This window comes from Ipomoea nil, unplaced genomic scaffold, assembly GCF_001879475.1.
Source record: "Ipomoea nil cultivar Tokyo-kokei standard unplaced genomic scaffold, Asagao_1.1 scaffold3142, whole genome shotgun sequence".
NCBI classification, from domain to species: Eukaryota; Viridiplantae; Streptophyta; class Magnoliopsida; order Solanales; family Convolvulaceae; genus Ipomoea; species Ipomoea nil.
The window spans coordinates 1,907,583-1,920,712 of record NW_017619570.1 but is presented as its reverse complement, the minus strand read 5'-3'; the positions used below and the strand labels follow the sequence as shown (position 1 = coordinate 1,920,712).

The 13,130-nt window shown below is 35.7% G+C and overlaps 1 long non-coding RNA gene across 2 annotated transcripts; it reads right to left on the bottom strand.

Moving 5' to 3' along the window:
* Positions 1–1,756: 1,756 nt before the first annotated feature.
* On the bottom strand, positions 1,757–2,505 carry LOC109167010. 2 transcript variants are annotated; one of them, XR_002051778.1, is made up of 3 exons: positions 2,443–2,505; positions 2,097–2,358; positions 1,757–1,963 (listed from the first exon to the last, which is right to left on the bottom strand). It is a non-coding gene; the product is annotated as an uncharacterized LOC109167010 (long non-coding RNA). The 2 variants fall into 2 exon arrangements; XR_002051777.1 differs by having other exon boundaries at positions 1,757–2,358.
* Positions 2,506–13,130: the final 10,625 nt, after the last annotated feature.

The window sequence follows — 13,130 nt, the reverse complement described above, 5'->3', positions numbered from 1 at the left end:
AATTCTGGGTAAAAATTATATTCTGAAAGTATAAAATAGTGTAATACAATTCTCTTTGCACATCTAATCTATACCATATATAAAAACAAAATCCTGAAATTTTAACTTCCCGCCCAAATCCTAAAAAATCTCTCTTCCCAATAAAATATATTGATTTCTACTTTCTCATTCGTACAATAATTCTGAGTAAAAATTCTATTCTAAAATTATAAAATAGTGTAATACAATTCTCTTTGCACATCTAATCTATTCTATATATAAAAACAAAATCCTGAAATTTTAACTTTCCGCCCAAATCCTAAAAAATCTCTCTTCCCAATAAAATAAATTGATTTCTACTTTCCCATTCGTACAATAATTCTGGGTAAAAATTTTATTTTAAAATTATAAAATAGTGTAATACAATTCTCTTTGCACATCTAATCTATACTATATATAAAAACAAAATCCTGAAATTTTAACTTCCCGCCTAATTCCTCAAAATTTCTCTTCCCAATAAAATATATTGATTTCTACTTTCTCATTCGTACAATAATTCTGGGTAAAAATTCTATTCTAAAATTATAAAATAGTGTAATACAATTCTCTTTGCACATCTAATCTATACTATATATAAAAACAAAATCCTGAAATTTTAACTTCCTGCCCAATTCCTAAAAAATCCCTCTTCCCAATAAAATATATTGATTTCTACTTTCTCATTCGTACAATAATTTTGGGTAAAAGCTGTGAAGTGTCAAAAGTTCGGCAATTCATAACTTTTGACTCGGTTGTCCGTTTTGGACAAATGTTTTTTTAAATTGTGTATTTTTTCGAGATATATCCACCGCAAACTGCCGTAGGCGGTTTGGCCCACCGATTTCTAAAAAAAATGCTTTATTAAATATTTCTAAGAAAAAACTATGAGAACCCTATGTTTTATTAATGAATTTTTAAATTTTTTAATTAAAAAATTATCTCGTGTATTATTTAATAATCTCTCTTTATATTTGGTCAAATTATTTAATTATGGTAAATTAGGGATAATTAATGATGGTAATAGAAATCCTATAAGCGACCTCGGGTGAAATTAACTCTTAAATAATTATATATCAATTTAAATATTCTTAGTATATTACAACAATTCCATTCCGTGCATCGCACGGGTGAAAATACTAGTTTTCTATAAAAGTAAATATTCACGGCTAGAAATTGACTGATTTCCGACCACTTTCTAGGTGGTCGGAAATTGCCTTAATTAGGTCGGAAACACCTGTTCCAACCAATTTGGGTATCCGGAAAAACCCTCTTCGCTATTTCCGACTACTGGAGAAATGGTCGAAAATTGCGACCACTTTTTGAAGGCCGTAGGAAAAAAACGGCCAGCATAATAGTCGGGCAAGTCCGGATTTTCCGACCACTTTGGTGGTCGGAAAACTTGATGTAGTCAATAAAAAAAATCATTTCACTATCGGGAGAACCCCTCTGTAGTGAAATGATATATATATATATATATATATATATATATATATATATATATATTGGTGCAAGTTGGTAAGATATTTGGTGAAAAACAGATACACATTTCATATATTTGACGATAATTCATTCATGAATATACAATTTAAAATTTAAAACAAGTCAAAATCTAGAAATCTGAAATTTAACTTCTGATTCAATCTACTGAGCAACCTGTAATACCACACATAAATAAGAATAAGAAATTGCGAAGAGGAGTAACAAAGCAAATCTAACCAAGCAAACTACTAAAGGCAGATGCTTGAAAATGGAAGTATGGGTTATCAATTGTCAAGATATTTGAAGAAGATAAGTCAATGCAAGAAAGTGCATGAAAATGGAAGTTCGGGTTATACTTTCCACTCACCTGCTTCCTAACAATCATTAGAAGTTCATTACAAATAGAAGATCTGGACCCTGCAATAGATCTTGTTGAAAGGGCAAGAAGACTGAAGGCTTCATACACCTAAGCAAGAAAAGCATTACCATAATCACAATCCATATAAATTGGTTAGTTTACATGGCCAACAATAGCCTAAAAGTTAAAATTGCAATAGCAACCTGTGTAAGTTTGCCCATTAAAGTCAAGAATCACTCACCAGTTTATCAATGGCTTCATCCGGTATTTCATGAAAATAAATCTGCAATTTGGGAATGCTATTAATAAAATATTGTCTTGTAAAATTAAATGAACCTTTGTATTCCTCAGAAACTGGTAGAAGTGTAGTTCTGGTTTAATTAATGCCTTCTAGATTCCCGGTTTAGCAGTAAACAAAATGAGATACGAGGTACCTTAAGGATCACCAGTGGCTGGAAGATGGCAACAAATTGGGGTGGCTCCTTCCCTTGAAATATATGACCCTACATGAAATTTAAGGTTATTCAATCTAAAAATACCAGATTTCTCAAGGGCCAAAGCAAAAATAAAAATAAAAATACTTGTACCAGAACAGGTCTCCCTTTCAGTGAATTGCACATTGAGGTAGCCAACTTAGCTGCCGTCTTTTGATCCTCCTGGATTTATTAAAACAAAACTTCAAGAATCAAAAACATTTCAAACACATCGCCGTAGACTAGGAAAATCAAAGAAACAGCATTCTAATAATACATATAGTTGAAAAAACAAATTAAAATTACAAAAATTTCTTTTACATTAAGCAATTACTAGCTCTATTCTGGTTTAGGTGTCATGTTTACTATTTGAAGGTCAAACTAACTCTTCTTTGCTCTTTTAATTTCTTTAACATTTTCCTATAATGTTTTAAATTTGGTCTTTCGTATTTGCAATGATCAATCAGAGAGAGAATTTCGAATAAAGCAACTAAGAAGATATTAAAACAAAAGGAACTTTGTTCCATTCTTCCTGATATTTAGCTCATGAAATAATAAATTTATATGAAACAAATCAAACATCTGATTATATTCTTTTTACAATTTTTTGCCAGAATAAAAACAAGAATTCCAACAAGTTAATTTTGAAAAACCACATAACATAGGCTGACTTTATGTTAGAACTCAGCAATTACTATTTTTTACCTTTAAAAAGGCTAACCATTGAATAGAGAGATGGCTAATGTGATTGAAATCTAAAATCATTTTAATAAAAAAATCAAAGATTTCCAATTTTATAGTGAAATATAAAGTTTCTTCATTTTAGTAGTAATAATGATGACCAAAAGCATTACCAAAATCATTGTTCAACTTGCTTCCTACTTTTTTGAACCAAAACTCTAGAATCAGGTCACATGCCACTGCAAACAAGAAACAAATATTATTCAAGACGAACTTCTTAAGCATGATTCATGAAACCAGAAGTAGATTAATTCGGGCTTGAAGATCGTAGCACGGGGTGTTACACAGATGGTGCAAGGAAAGCTAGCACGAGCTTGTCAAGTGCAGGTGTCATCATTCGAGATAATCAAGGCAAGTGGATTGTGGGTTTTGTTACAAAAATTGGTACAACAAGCAGCTTCATTACCGAACTCTGGGGACTTCGGGAGGGTTTCATGGTGGCCAAGAATGGAGGCTTCACGAAACTAGTTGCAGAATCAGACTCGGAATCCTTGGTCCAAGCACATAAAAATAATATGGGGTCTAGACCGGAAGCCGACACGTTAATTATGGATTGTAAGGAACTGATGAGGAATTTCCAAGACTTTGATCTCATACATGTCTTACGAGAAGGGAATCAATGAAAAATTTTTTTGGCCAATATGGGTCAACAGTATAATTGGGGGACTTCGGTTTTGACGCATCCGCCGGACGGGATGGATGTCCTCCTGGCTTGTGATGCTAATTGAAGCATGTGGCCCATCTCAACTAAAAGCCTAAGCTAATAGTTGGATTGCACATTTATGGTTATATATATATATATATATATATATATATATATATATATATATATATATATATATATATATATATATATATATTATATGCTCAACAATGCTAACTTAGTTTCTACAAGAAGGATTTCTTAGCTTTTATGGGGTTTGTATGCTCCTCTTGTAACACCCTGTGTTACGCCCTTTAATCCCAGATTAATTATTTAATTAATTCTGTTAAAGAATAGTTAAAAAGGATTTAATCTGGCCATGATCCCTTAATTAATTAATGTAGTCCACGAAGAACCGTGGACCCTTGTTTATAATAAGGACTTTAAAGTCTATTAGGAATAAAGAAAGTGCGCCTTTACTACTTAGATTCTAATTAGGAAACCTAGACTTATATACCTGTTAGGAATAGAAAGTAGGTCTTTACTATTCAGACTCTAATTAGGATTCCTAACTCTATAAATAAGGGATTAGAAGGCAATTAGAACCCTTACCACCCATAGTTATATTACACGAAATTATTCCCAAGAGATTCCCCACCGCCAAGCCTAGGGAGATCAATCAGATGGAAATCTTAGAGAAGAACCTTAATAGCCAAGGGAGGATTAATTTAGTCTAAGAGGTAACCCATGTCTTACAAAACCTATTTTCCTTGTTATATCTTATTCATTGGCTCCTTTGATAATCGTAAGTGTAATTCTATGATTGAGTCTGGATAGAGCCTTGCTTAGGGTTTATATTGTATTCATTTAATAATCTTGATGTTCTTGATATTGTGATTGATTATATGTATGATCTTGTATTTTAATTATGTCAAGAGCTCGTCCCTACGGTTTATATCGTGAATCTCGTTGTGGTGATGTTCTTGGTATATTTGGGTGGGATTATGCATGATCGGGTATTGAGTCTAGCCTAGGACTTGTATTTAGGACTTTGCATATAAATTTCTTGATGTTCTTGTGGTTTCGGATGCTCCTGAACCGTTATATGATTGATGTTGAGTTTTGGCATGTTTAGGAATCGTGTTAGAACTTATTTGGAATGATTCTTGGTTTAATTCCTGTTAATTGAATCTGTGATATTGTTGTGGTGTGTTGGAATGTGTCTGGACATGGTTTCGGGTTCCACGAGAGATCCCGGGACCGAAAAGTTGCATGTGTACCAGTGGGGTGTAGGTGGGGGGTCGAACGGCCACCACCTACCCGCTGCCCGAGAACACTGTTCCAGCGGGCAGCTGGTGGGCAGTGGTCTGCCCGCCGGGCACCTGCTGGAAATGTTGGCCGCCGCCGACGGGTAGCCAGCGGGTAGTTCCACCCGCCGCCCACCCACTGGAAAGTTGATGTGGGTCGTGGTGTTTTTCCTCGTTTGTTGTTTCCCCGAGTCCTGTTGTACCCCATTTGTCGTGTATGAGTCTCGTTTGATGTTTTGAAAACCGTTCTAAGAATTTATGTGTAGTGCGTGTCGTTGTTGTTATGTCTTGATTGTTATTCATTGTGTATGTGTTGATTGATTGGATGATGATGGGTATCGTGGTCGTTGCGCTATGGCCGGTGTGACAAATGATAATGATGTTGAGATTGTGATTGGGAGAAAAGAATTGTTGGCGGTTGGTACAACGAGTGCCCGGTCATTGTACTAAAGGTACAGGCCTAGCGGTTACTGTGCTAAAGGCACAAACCCACCTTCGACTTGCTTGCCATTGAGCATGGGTCATGTTATAAGTGTTGCGGTGCCATGTCGGAGCTATATGCGCTGACCCCTTGGTATTAGTACTAGAGGTACGGATCATGCGAATGGCACTGCGGCGCTATCTTGATATGTTGGTGGTTGATAGGTGGTTTGTCGGTGGGGGCATGTAGTTGCCCAGAGGAATAAGGGAGACGATATAAGGGTGGGCTGGAGGTATAGGTTGGAACAGATATAAGGACGGAGGGGAGCCACAAGGTTGGAACTTTGTATAAGGTTGGAAGATGAATTGTGTGCCTTGATGATTACCTGTTAATTGATTGTCTTTGAATTCCATTGTTGTCTCTATTTGCTATTTATGAGCTTATCGGTCTATTATGCCTTATATTGCGTTCTTAGGATGCATGCTAGTCTTTGTGATCGTTCTATAGTGTCAAGTCTATTGTTATGTCTTGTGTCTTGATCTTGGTTTAAAGCTAGAGTTGCCTAGGTTATATATGTATTCGAGTTTCAAAATGATTTTCTTATATCTACCTATATTATACTTAACGTGTTGGAGTGGGTTACCAACATTATTTGCTGACGGTTGTTACACCAAATGTTTTTCAGGAACAGTTGAGTAGCTTCAGAGCGCACTAGTTGGATTCGTGGACTTTGTTTAGATAGTTCTAGCTTTGATGAGATGGCCTACGTGCCTTGATTTGTATTTGGATATTAATTATGCTTTGTTAGTTAGTTTAGCCTGTGCATCTGAGTTCTCTAGCTCAGGTGTGGCATAGCACCCCGCCTATCATGTTTAGTTTATGATCTGTTTGGGAATTATTAATAGATCTGCCTTTATTCCATAAGCTTTAAAAGTTTTAAAAATTTGGGGTGTTACAGTTGGTATCAGAGCCTAAGTTTGACCCTATGATAAGGCCCTTAAGATAAGACTTTAGGACATTAAGCTTGAACTCTAGGTGTTTAAGTTCTTAGGATATAAGAATCTTAAGACACGCGGTGAGACTGTGAATTTATTTATCGCTTTCTGTTAAGTTCCCTATACTTGTTCCTTGCTTTCTACGCTTGCTCCAAAGTTGTGATATCCTTGCATACTTTTACATGCTTTGTCACATATCATTCTTTGATTATTAATAATTTACCTTGGCATGCTATTGATTCGGTTTCTTAATAAATGCTGGACTTGGTTATTTGCTTAAACATGAAAGTTGGGTTATTTTCCTAATTAATTCATTCATATATCGGCTAAGGACTTGCATATTATTGCTTAATTACTTGGTCAATATGCATTATTTGGATATTTTTTATTTGATGGAATACTTTGGAACTTGCAATTGGCGACTTTATTGTGATTGTTCGATTATTTTGATAGTTAACTTACTTATAGTTTCATAAGTACTTGCATGAGTTTGCCTGAAAGTTGTGGGAACGTAGCTTTATTGTTTAGGAGGGGAGGAATGTGATGTGTGATCCTTATGATGTCTTGAACTTTCGTTTAAGTCTCCCGTGTTCCTTGTTGATATCATAATAATGTTATTGCTTAATGTTTACCATGTATTTAAGTCCCTTTTGTTGTTCATATGAGTGCGGGATTGTTTGGACTTGAATTTGTGCATTTTTGGGACTTTTCCCGAAGTAATTCCTTCTTCATAGTCACGTTCCAGTGGGACCCTAGCAGGAGGTCGACCTCTCATCGCGTGCCCACAGTCACGTTCCAGTGGGACCCTGACAGGCGGTCGACCGCCCACCTCGTGCCCACTGGTACGGTATGTTGATTTCTTGACTTCTCGTTTTATTGATCCATTGTGCGCTTGTATGTCTTCCTTGATGATTCCTTATGTGTTTAATATGTAAATAAAAATCTATACTTGAACATGAAGGTTGGAATATTTCCTAATTATATATAATTAATAGATAAATACATAGGTATGTAGGAGCATATACATGTACGGTACGTAGTAATCCTTGTTCCCTAACTCAATTACCTAACATCGTCATAAACCCTATTATATGTTGGGTCCAATACTATACTCGTAGTTCTAAAATACGTGTACATAGTTATACATATATGTACCAAGTTTTGACCCAGAAGACAATCTGAGAGAAACCGGGAGAAATATGGGAAACCTAAACCAAGTGGTCACTTCAAAACTATTTTTGGAAGAAATCCACCTTGACCCCCCAAACTATTTTAAAACTATCCTTCTAGACTTTGGTCCATGTTGCATGGTGGACCACAAGCTTCCAATGACTTGTCTGATACCCTCGATCATTAAGATAAGAACCCCCTGAACAAACATTTATACATAAATAGGTATATCCTTACTATTCTAAACATACTCCCCTGAACTTATATATATATATATATATATATATATATATATATATATATATATATATATATATATATATATATATATATATATATATATATATATATATATACACACACACACACACACACGTTCCTAAAGTATGTAGTAATCCCAACTATATTCGTATGCTACACTTACATGCATATTATTATTATTATTATTATTATTATTATTATTATTATTATTATTATTATTATTATTATTATTATTATTATTATTATTATTATTATTATTATTATTATTATTATTATTATTATTATTATTATTGTTATTGTTATTGTTATTGTTATTGTTATTGTTATTGTTATTGTTATTGTTATTGTTATTGTTATTGTTATTGTTATTGTTATTGTTATTATTATTATTATTGTTATTGTTATTGTTGTTGTTGTTGTTGTTGTTGTTGTTGTTGTTGTTGTTGTTATTATTATTATTATTATTATTATTATTATTATTATTATTATTATTATTATTATTATTATTATTATTATTATATCCTAACCCTAATCACTTTGCCTAAACCTAAATAATACCTATGTACCCTAGCTATATTAATCCTATATGTATCTACAAGTTTACACTTGGCGTATCCTTAAACTTTGTCACCCGTTTCGCAAACCGACCGTTTTGTTGTGGTAGCTTGTTTCTTCCTTCGTTTGCTGTTGCCACTCTGTTGTCGTCGCTTTTCGGCTGTGCTTAGTTGTTTTCTCTCGTTTGTCGTGGCTGTTAGCTTGTAGTTTGGGTAGTTGGTTTAGTGGCTTTGCTTTCTTGAAGACGCAGCTCGTCGCTGTGCACCACCGGCTATACCAGATCGAAGCCAGCTCGAGTCATAGAGGAGAAGACGAGGAAGAGTCCGAGGAGTCGGAGAGCGAGTCCTTCTAGAGTGAAGCTGTGGCTACCTTGTTCGCCTTTTTCTTGGTGGTTGTTTCTCCCTAGCCGTTGTTGCTTGCTTGTTGTTGCTTTCGTGCTTGTTTTGCTTGTTGCCTTGTGGCTTAGTTATCTTAGTAGTAGTAGTGGGTGTTTTGTGTTGGTTGTCTTGTTCTTAGTGTTTGGCTAGAAGTTGATGTTGGTGTTAAGACTAGAGTTCATGATGCTCATTTCAATCCTTTGTTAAACTCTTGCCAATTCTTGATTTGATGTAAGCATTCCTTATTGTTTGGAATTATTGTGAAACCTTTTGAGTTTTGACCAAAAGAGCTTATTATTGAACCTCTTGTCACAATGTTGTTCCTATCACCATTTGTTTCTAATTCGTCGTACCCAAGCTTCGGGGACGAAGCTTCTTTGAAGGGGGAGAGGATGTGATACGCCAAAAATCCAAATTCAATTCATGGATTAATTGAGTAATTAATCCTATTTCAATTGAGGAATTAATTTCTAAAATCCTGAAATTGAATAGTTGGGGACTAGTATTTGACTAGTCAACTACAAAGTCAAGTTGTACCTTGAGCTTTGAAGGGAGTTCCCTTGTTCCTTACACTTTCTAAAGTTAGTAAGGGTATTTTTGACCTTTCACCAAGTGTTAGTATTGTAACCTAACCTAGAAGACATCTTCATTTCACCCCTTACAAGTTCTAAAACATTAGCTCTACCTTCTCTCTAGAAAGGTGAGTAGCTTTTCCTCCAAGCTAAGTTTAGACCTTGTCAAGACTTCAAGATTTGCTTCCAAGATTCAACCTTTCACCTATTTGGGCATCTAGGAGGGTAAGATCTAAGTCCATCTTGTGTTTTTGGTTCCATCTTAGATGTCTTTTTCTTAAAAGTAGGATCTTTATGATCTCTTGGTTTGTTCTTGAAGTGGGTTTGGAAAGTGAGCCTTGTGGAGAGCTTGTTGAGGTGTAAAGTGAAGTCTTTTAGTCTACAAGAGGTAACCCATGCTCTACAAAACCTATTTTCTACCTATATGTGATTTCTTGGATTCTACATGTGTTTTGCTATGAAATGTGAGTGTTTATGCATTTGTCTTGTGAAAATGCATATCTAGAGCTTGTGTTTAGGGTTCTTGTGTGCCATTGCTTGGCATTTCCTATGATTCAAGTCATTTTGTTGTATTGGGTGAGGTTTGGCATGTTTTGGACTTGAATTTGAGCTTGGAGTTGAAAATCCCCGAAGGGATTATTTTTGGACACAGGGATGTACCCGCGGGCGGAACGACGGGCAGAGCCCTACTCGCCGCCCACCCGCCGGTACATGGCCTCGTGGGTAGTGTACCCACGGGTGGAACCACGGGTAGGGGCCTACCCGTGGGTCCACCCGCGGGGAACACTTCGGTGTTATGATGGGATTTGTTCCCTGTGATTCTTTTGACTCGGTATTTGGTCTTTTGACTTCCCGTTGTTCTTTTGTGGAACTATTTGAGTGTCTTCTTGATGTTTCGTATGTCTAGAACTATGTGGTAGGTATCCATGTAGGTCTTTGGTGTCTTGAATCGTGCTAAGTGTTCAACATTGTGATTCGTTGAACCGTGATGTGTCTTGTGTGTTCTTCGGAACTACCTTTGGTTTATCCGTTTGATAAGCATGCTAGTTTGGTGTCTAAATGCTAGCATGTGTGTTGTTTGTACCTTCCTTTTGGTTGATGATAACTTGTGTTATTCATCGTTGTTGTTGTTGGGTTGTGACCCATTCCTTGATTGAGTGTGTTTCATACCTTCGTTGTGATCCGTTGATTGATTCCTGTTGAGGTGTGGTGTGTGTGGCTTTACCTGGATTGCACGATTAGTGGTATGGGACACTAGTCACCAAGGTATTGCAGCGGTCCTCGTGGTAGCCGTGACGTGATTGTGGAGTTGTGACCTGTGTGTCAGGTTCACGTATTTCTTGGGAAGGCGTGTGTCGCCGAGGCGTGTGTCGCCGTGTGTGTGTACGGTACCTTGTGTACTATGAAATTGGTGGTCTCGTTGGTGGTCGTTGGTGGGGGACGACGGTCCCAGGAGGGAAAAGGTTGGACTAAGAAGTATAGGGGTCCTGGAGGTAATGGTTGGAAAGAAGAAACAAGGTTGGGGGTAGCCATAAGGTTGGAACAGGGCATAAGGCTGGCATACCAACTCGTGATGGGTGATGTCGCGAGGGCTATTATAGCCGGTGTTGTGTGTTCTTCTCTTGTGACGTGTGTAGTCACGGAGGCATGTGTTGCCTTGGCATGTGTTGCCGGGTGTGTAAGTCTTATTTCTTTTGCGTTGTACTTGTCGGGTTTTGATCTATTGAGTGATGATAGATCATGCCTTGACTCTTTTGTGAGTCGTGTTGTTCTTGTGGTCTTGGGATGTGTTCCCGTGTTGTTTGTTGAGAGTGTTGAGTCTTATGTTGGCTATTGATCTTGGTTTTTGACTTATATATATGTATTCCGTTTCGAAAATGGCTTTACAACTTATATCTTACCTATTTATGTTATTTCACATGTATTGGTGGGTTACCAGCATTATTCGCTGACCGGGCGTCGTTCCATGTTTATCTTTGTGATCTTTCAGGTGATGTCTAGACGAGCGCGATGTCTAGTGCCCGATAGTGTAGCTCCTTTCGTTTGTCTTATGGCCTGTGAGCCAGTTTAGCTTTAGACTATGAGTTTTTGGATAGTTGTATACCATGCAGGTTTGGCCGTAGCGTTTATCGTGTTGATAAGCGTGGCATAACACCCCAGTTTTTTTGGATTTTATGTTATCCAGTTACCCTTTTATCTTCCGATGTGCTAGTGTTTTGTTATGGTATCTGCATGCGTTAAGGCTTTTATTATAGCTTGTTTTGTGGGGGTGTTACAGTGGAGATTTATATTTTCATGGTGTATGTATTGTGTGTCAAATCAGATAGCTCGCATGTTTGTGTTGAAATACATACTTACAGATAAGGCATGTTAGACAAAACTGTATGTTATAAGGCATCCCACTATGCATATATACAACATTATTAATCGCAAGCAATCTGCATATACGTGTCAATACTTGTATACTTAGTATGCTATGAACAATCCTGTATAACACCTCGTGTATTCATGGCGTACAAATTAGACATAAAGTATTCGTCTATGAAACTCAGTGAAATATTCTGTATGTGCTAAACATTAGTATTTATGTAAACACTTGTTATGTGATTATCCATCATTATTCGTGATGTGCAATATGAAGGTCCTAATTCTATTGTCTCCCCAAAGTTTATTTACCCCATAAGTAGCAAAAACCCTTCATCCTAATTGCTTACATGAAGATCTTTTCATCTAAAATCGATATTTTCTTGGTTTGGGTAATTGTTACATGATTTATGACATTCCTGAATTTATATGACAATTGTTTTGGTTATGCCACAGTGTTGAGTACGTGAAATTTATTTGTTAATCATGCACTAGTTTAACATGTTGAACAATACGTATATGTGTTGTGTGATTCATAGGATTAGTTATTATTTAAGACTTCAAATATGTTCACATACCTTCATATTCTATGCCTATAGACTTAAGAAAATTGCATATTTAGCATAATTACAACCGTATACATATAGGCACGCCAACTTGCAGGTTCAGCATATAACATAATAGTTAATTATCATACGTGTTAGGCTTGTTATTTTGTAATTATGAGTATTTGGTATAGTCTGTTTAGCACAATGATTAGGTATAGATCATGTATATATGGCATTTGGCTCACGACATGCTACACTACATATTAAATGTTTGTATCCATTCGTAAATGTGGTTCGGCTGTGTTGATATATGTGCATATGTGCTTTATAATGATTATGTGGATATTCGAATCTGCACCCGCGTGGTATTAGCCTCTTATTTAGGTACATAAATAATTATATTTGCATGTTCGGTGCAACTTGTGATCCTATATGTTAAAACGTTATAAATTATTTAAACAATGAACATGCCGTGGGTAAGACTCCTATGTTATGTTATTATTCATTCCTAAAATTAACATAATGTGAGTTGCATATTCATAACCTTATTATATGGTGCATTTAGCTAGCACAATAGTTAGGCTTAAACCCAATATGTATATATATATATATATATATATATATATATATATATATATATATATATATATATATATATATATATATATATATATATATATATATATATATATATATATATATAGTAAAAGATATTTTTGGTCCTAGACTTATAGTGGCCTGGACAATTTTAGTCCTTTATAAAAAAATTTGTCATTTTATGGACAGAGTTATTGTGGCAAGGACATTTTTGGTCTTTCGTCTATATTTCTGTTAGATAACCGTATGAG